This window comes from Chondrus crispus, genomic scaffold, assembly GCF_000350225.1.
Source record: "Chondrus crispus Stackhouse genomic scaffold, scaffold_2, whole genome shotgun sequence".
In the NCBI taxonomy this organism is placed as follows: domain Eukaryota; phylum Rhodophyta; class Florideophyceae; order Gigartinales; family Gigartinaceae; genus Chondrus; species Chondrus crispus.
This window is the reverse complement of record NW_005179057.1, coordinates 883,754-891,341: the sequence shown is the minus strand read 5'-3', so window position 1 is coordinate 891,341 and position 7,588 is coordinate 883,754.

Here is a 7,588-nt window from a genome sequence, read left to right as displayed (position 1 = left end):
AGCTGTGGGCGAATGTGCGTGGAAAATGTGCTCAACCGGGCGGTCATGCTCACCTTTTACCAAAGAAAAGATCCGATATGGTTTCTACTCAGGGCGTTCAAGTTCACTTCGCGTACAGCTCACAGTTTCCTAGAAGCCGTAGCATCTAATTACGAGAGTCATCTTGATGGTGTTGGCTGCCTGTTATCCGGGTATCGAGTGTCATTTGCCAGTAATCCACTCCCAGTGGACACAACGGCATGTTCACAGTATACACGCCTGCGGTATGAAGCAGTTTTTGATGTGCTGGGCGTTGCAAAAAGCTATGCGCCATCGGAGATGGACTCTATATCAGTACGTACCACTGTGCTTGGGATTTCCAGGTCTCCAATTGCGTCTGAGAGACGAGCTACCCTCATGATTCTACTAGAAAAACTTGACCGGGTCCCAGAAACCGATGGTAGGCTGCTAAAGCGACATCTGCTTGTAGCATTGTTGAAGGCTCAAGAAAATTTGCGAGAAGGCATACTTGTTGCGCCTGATGAAACACAGCAGGACACGGCCCAGGAGGAGAGCAATTTCGAAAACTCTCATAGGCTCGTACGGACGCTTCAAGAAGCGTCGTTGAACGCCTGAGTAATGGGCCCTCTCGTCACGACAGCCGGCATGAAAGAAGGTACAATTCATGAGGTGTATGTACTGCAGGCCCTTCCGTCACACTTCGAGTCTACGGACGATCTTTATGCAAATAACAGGCCTGAGAACTCCTCTCTACAAGAACTTGACTATGTTCGCCATAACAACGGCAAGCTGAGGAAAGATTACATCCGATGCACTGGCCTGGTTTGCAGGACTAGCAGCGCAATGCTAGGAAATAGTCCAGATGCTCTTTGTGCCGTACGTCTTAACGAAGATGAAGAAGACTTGTACTGTGCAGCGGTAGAAGTCAAAAATATGACTGCCATGAGGACAATAGAAGAATCAAAATGTATAGCAGTCAAATACGCTGCACTCTCTATCATAACGGACATCGGTTCAGATGCCAACAGCCTTGCTCTATTCAAAGAGCTTGTACCAAGCTCGGGGTACAGGGCACAATGTTTCCACAATGCCTCTGTACTAGGGTGCGGCAAGTCATTTACGTGGTTGCCAAGGGAGGCCGAGCGGCAACGGGAGGCATAATTTATGCGTGTGTGTTGGAGTTTAAAGACTCACTTCGGCACCACTACACGTGGTGTTTAGACTCAATCCACTCATCCGCTTTTCTATGGGTTGGTCTATCTGCGGAGGAGATTCCCCGAGAGTACGATGACATGCTTAAAACATCTCATGCCTCGGACCTCTGCAGCTTCGCATCATACTTTTCTCTAAGTCTAGGTATTCTGAAACTGATTGAGAAGCGGCGGCTTCCCCTTCCTCCAGCACGCATGATAAGGTTTACATCTGCAGTAAGTTGGAATTATGTGAAAAGGGTGATGAATGTGGTTTCCCGAATACTTAAAACATTGGCGAGGACTAACACGTCAGAGAATCCAGTTGTAAGCATCGTAGCTCGGCTTTTAACAATGCAAGTGAACAATGGTGCCGTCATCTACCGGCTTTCTATTACAAAACAGAAAGGGTACTTGTCAAAAGACGAAAACATTGCGGTCACGAAAGGGTATACAAACCTCAGACATTGTATATCAGAATGTGATACATTTAGCCGTTTTGCTCGGAATTTAGCGAAAGAATAGATGAAGTCAGTTGGAAGTTCTTCACATTCGTTTTGATCTGAAAGGAATGGAACTGGGACTTTTATAAAGCCGAAGTTTGCAAGAAATGCAGCGGAGAGATTCAATATCGGCAGTGCAAAGCAACTATGTCTAAATGATAACATGGGACATGAAGTTGTGGCAGCCTAAAGAGCTTACTGCATCCTTTGTACTTGGACCCTCACAAAAAGGGTTCATGGAAAAGCCAAAAGCAGGAAAAATGGGTCTCACATGACTCAATCGTGTGGAACATGTTTAGAACCTATTCGCGAGAAGTGTTGGTCTAGTTGGAACCCTCTGGAAAGATTGAAGCGCAGAAAGCCAACTGATGAAGAAATGCAGTCGTTTGAATAAAGGTTTAGTAGAAGTACTAGACGAAGAGTGACATAAACGTAATTTTGAACTGTATGTGGGCGGAGAGAGAGCAGGGGGGGAGGCTGTGCGCGAAGGTTGGGGAGGTATTCAGTGACATGCCCGGAGCGCTGAACGTTGATGGACGGAAGGGCGCTGCACGTTGTGGCGTCGATTCGAAGAAACTGTTACATGCCTGCTGTCACGTTGTGGCGGCGATTAGAAGAAACTATTACATGCCTTCTGTCGGTGAGACCGGGTTTTCCCCTGTCGTAAGGGAAGAATTTTTTATCGCATGCGATATACAACATGTGTTTACCTTAATACGTACCTTTTCGTATACCTTACATCTCTTTGTACAACAGCACCGAGACCTCTCCGGCAAACGCCTCCATCACGGCATCCGGAATCATATACTGAGCAGCCCCCTTTCCCACCCAGCGCGCTGCCTCGTCTACGGCTGCCTCAAACTCGTCGTTCGGGGCTTCGTACGAGCGCTGCTGCGTCGTCAGCCGTGAGCGCAGCTCGCCCAGGTAGGCTGCCGTCTCGCCGGCAAGGGACTATGATGATAGCGTTTGGGAGCGTAGCACAGGGAGCGGGTGGCAGTGGCAGATATGCAAATGTGGGGAAGGAGCGCATGTGGAGGACGGATATTATACAGAGGGGGGAGAGGAAGGGGATAGTGCGTAGGATCGTGTACAACTGAGTGTAGGTAGAGGGTGTAATAGGGGCGAGGAAGAGAGGAAGCGAACCTTGAGAGAGAAGGGTGCCTTGGAAACCGGGTATGAAGATGAGGGAATGAAAGATAGGAGACGGGGACGACGTGGCGGAGGAGGTCGGATATGGTTAGAATGAAGCGTAGTTTGAGGAGCTTGCGAAAGGCTTGCGTTGTCAGTGCCGGGCGGGGGGGTTGGGCGGTGGAGGTGAGCACGAGGGTTGCCAAGGTGGCGAGTACAAGCGCCAGGTTGGGATGCGGCGGGATCATGTTTTCGAAGCGTCCTTATCGGAGCAATGGCCGGCTTCTTTTCCTGAGGATGAAGCGGGTGGACAGAATCATGCGGATGGATGCGGGGCGGGTGGATGGGGATGGAAGAGGTTTGGAAGGAGCTGCAGGGCGCGGGTGTGAGGGGTCTGTTAAATAATAGGTTCGCCGGCGGGAGCGGACACCTTTCAGACAGAACGAGACTGTCTCTCATGGTGCGGTTGGGCATCTCAAGTCACTGTACCGCACTTGCAGTCGTGCACGAAATAGGTCACAATGCAGAGGCCAAGGAGACCTTGAGTTAATTTACGAAGACAGTGGCACGGTATCATCTAAGAGTCAAGAAAATTGTGCAAAGTATGAAAAAATGCTGCATACGATGTAGACTAAAGTTACAAAATTTGTTGCCATTGTGACGTTATGGACCGATTTAGTTATTGAACCAACCCCTGTTTATTGAGACAGCCCTATCGCAGTAAATACTGCCCTACGACGGAATCTGTTTTCATCAATACAAACGTCTCGGCGGTGCCGTTCCAACCGGATTGGTTTCACATCTTAAGTCAGTCTGAAACTGGAGTTATGCTAAAGAAACCCGAAAGGCCCCAAAAACATTTGTCACGAAAGACGCTCACAGGTTTTGTAGCTGCCGAGCCGTTGCGTTGACTTCCTCCTTTTTCGTAGCCATAAATGCCAGCCTACACTTTGCCAGATGTCCAATTGCATCATCGACTCTTCAGGGTCGATGATGCAATTGGACATAGAGACTATGGCGGAAAAAGACATGCCTTTTTCCGCCATAGTCTGTAGTCGAGTTGGCAACTTCATAACATCTTTCCGCGGCGGGAGCGGCTCTCGGGCAGTACATGTCCATCTAGCTACCTCCCTGGAGACCCTTCGTTTTTGGCTCAAAATTCGTGTCACCCGCAGAAGGGTAGCACTATATCAGAGCTGGCACTAACAAGTATGGCACTATATCGCGACCCCGCCTGCATTTAATACTGTAAGGGTTACCCTTCATGAAGTATTTTAAAATACTTCATGAAGTGTAACCCTTACAGTATCATAAAGAAAGACAAGCTCTGACGCTTCCAGCAACACGATAAATGGATGCCCCTCCGTATCATAAATTTCTTCACTCCCACAGCACGACCCCCTGCAGAAATCCGAAAGGGTAGGGTGCCTTGAGTAAATGTAACGATGGCGCAGCTGCCCCAGTTTAATAGAATGGGACTTCTGTGAGAGCTCCCTGCCTGCACAACACCTGGAGAGCCCGCGAGGGGTAAAGTCGGGTCCGACTATAGGGACCAATATGAAAAACACCTAAGCACGCGGTGCAGGACGAAACCGTCCTTGAAAGTTATTCCCCCGTCGCCGTGTAAGCCGGCGAGAGTCGCTGGCGGGCGACAGCGGACATTTAATAAGGGTTACTGAACTGCGCGGCGGTATACCCAATAAAGGAGGACCAACAGGACACCTCGCCAGGTCCATGAAGGACAACAAGTGTGTGAACACTATCACGCATTTTCACATGGTAGCAATCGCAAATGTTTTACTGATCTCAAAAAGAACGCAATCATTCCTTTGGGTGGATCACGTACACCAGAACCATGAGCGGAAAAGAAATCTTCCAAATCCCGAAGCTCACAGGGAAGAAAAAATTCGTGAACTAGCGCCGTCGCCTTAAGGCTCTCCTTCAGCAAGACGACTTCGAACTACTTGGACTAACCGCTCATCCCGGAGACGAGGCGACCTCTCGCCAAAGAAGGGCATGAAAAAAAGCTATGGTTCGAGCGAAAAGTTCCATCGTCCTAACTCTACAGGTTGGACTCATGGCTCAAACAAGCACAATCATAGACAATGAGGAATCGTCTGCCAAGGATCTTTGGGAGGCTATTGCTCGTTTGTACACTTCCTCCAACAAACAAACTATCTTAAATCTCATGAGAGAGCTAGAAACTTTGGAGTTCAGGGAAGGATCGAACTGGGAAGAACACTTGAACAAGTTCCATGAGATTTTGGGAAGCGTTGCCTCCTTTGACAAAGCCATCCTTGAACAAGAAAAGTCTTCAAAGCTGATCAGAACACTGCCCGAACACTTTGCTCCTTTGGCAATGATATCAGCAAACATGAGTTTTGATGAGTTGATAAATGCAGTTCAAACCGAAATATCTCGAAAATTCTCAAAGCAATCATCCCAAGGTAATGTCATTGTGCCCAAGGCGCCAATTGCGACAAACAGGAACTTCAGTTCTGGACAACGTTTCGAGAAGAGCCGTATATCGAAACGGCATTCTAGTCGAAACGGCGTGGAAGCATGCTGGGTCTGTGGTAACAGCAACCATTTGTCAAAGGATTGTTTCTTCAGAGCAGACAAATTGATGAGACAAGGCAGCCGCCTTTCCATGGTAGAGGGGGTCGTGGTCGTGTTGGAAGAGGTGCAGGTCGCTTCACACAATGAAGAGGCCATCAAAAATCCTACAACCCTACTTCTCGTTACCGATCAAACAACTTTGGGCAACCAAATTAGGATTCATCTTTCGCAACACCTAGACCCATGGAAAATAGGGTGCCTCCCGGGCGACAAGATCTTCAAAGTAACCCAGAAGCAAATGTGGCAAATGCTCAGATTCTGTCCGAACAAAATGCTGCACCTCTAAATGAATATTCATCTCATTGCTATGGTTTTATGGCTCGGATCAAGTTTCGAAGCACGGTAGCCACATGCAAAGACACCAAGTCAAACGCAATTTTGATCGACTCAGGAGGATGACACAACTTTTACCACTCTCGAAAAGCATTCCTAACATACCAGAAAGTCAAGAAAATTGACGTCCAAGGCGCTGCAGGACTGTCCATCATTGTGGGTAAAGGAACTGTTTTAGTTCCAATTGGCACCGGTATTGAAATGGAAGCCTTTCACGCTCCTTTTTTTCAGTCAAACATTTTGTCAGTCGGCGTCCTAACAAGGCATTTTAACATCAACTTTACAATGGACCCTCCTGCAAGAAAATTCGTCAGCACATGCATCCTGTCGGTCAACAAGAAAGAAAATCCCCTACGTCGAAATTAACAAAGACGGCCTGTACCGTATCAGTGAAGGAGACCTTGATGCAGGCAGCAACTCACTGCCACCACAACAATCACGTCTGATGGAAGATGTGCATTGTAATATTTGCCTACAACATCCTTCGAGCTCGAATCAAACAGAAACGAAAAAGGGCTTGGAGTGGCACACTCGAACTGGTCACCCCAGTTCATCAAGGTACATGAAGTTTTCAAAGATGTTTGACGAAATTCCTTCTTTTTCGCAGACAATACTTGAAAGTATTGTCTGTGTCCCCTGTGCCGTTGGAAAAGCTAAGAGAAGTCCGATCAAACGAAGTCAGAGAATTACGACTCGTGCTCTGGAGCTGGTACACATAGACATCACCGGAAAGATATCAACCCCGTCCATTTCAGGACGACATTATGCAGCTGGATTTGTTGACGACTTTACTGCAAAATCAGATGTGTAATTTCTGACGCACAAGAACGGCTTGATGGACTGTATCAAGTATTAAAAAGAAAGATCAGAAGCCATTACAGGTCACCGTCTTATCAATATTCGCCTCGATGGTGCCGGGGAGAACAGTGCTGCCGAAGTTCAAACTTTTGTATGCACAGTGGCATTCGTATGGAGTCCTCTCGTGCCTATGCTCCACAAAGTAACGGCACTGCCGAAAGGTTCATGCAAGAGTTGGGAACTCGAACCAGAGTATTGTTGCATTCTGCTCATCTCCCACAAACTGCATGGGCAGAGGCAATGCACCACGCTAACCGGTGGCGAAACAGACTACCTTCCGATCGTATCCAAGGGGATATCCCAATTCTCTCATGGAATTCATCAATAAGAGTCCATTGGAACTTCCCGTGCTTTGGACAAACTGGGTTCGCTTTTCTTTACCAAAGCAATACGGCGGTAAATCGCAAATTCAGTGCGAGATCCGCACATGGGCATTTCGTAGGAATGGACTCAGACGCACGGCTGTATCGCATATATCTACCGGAGCGTAACCGTTTCGTCATAACTCGCGCAAACGACTTCAAAACTTGCAAGACGAATGAACTTCCCGCAATTTCAAGCTTGTTGGACGGACTCGCACGGCAAACCACAATTGACGGACAAAATGGCACTGATAGCTATGCAGAAGAAATGCTACTGCAAGCTTTCTAAATTTATGCAGGGCAACCAGAAACGACAATTCCGTACGCACTCTCTGCTCGCCAGAACAAAAAGGATGACCGACTTTCAAGAAACTTCAAGGAAGCGTTGTGCTGCAAGCAGTGGCGTGATGCTATAGATCAAGAATATTCTGCTCTTCGAAGGCGGGGTACGTGGGACCACGCCCTCCTCCAGTCTCACATACACACAATTGCTTTTACTTGGGTATTTCGCCTCAAACCCATTGACGCAGACTCAAGCCTTTTTCTCCACAAAGCAAGGTGTGTTGTTAGAGGAGATCTCCAAGATCCTGGTGTT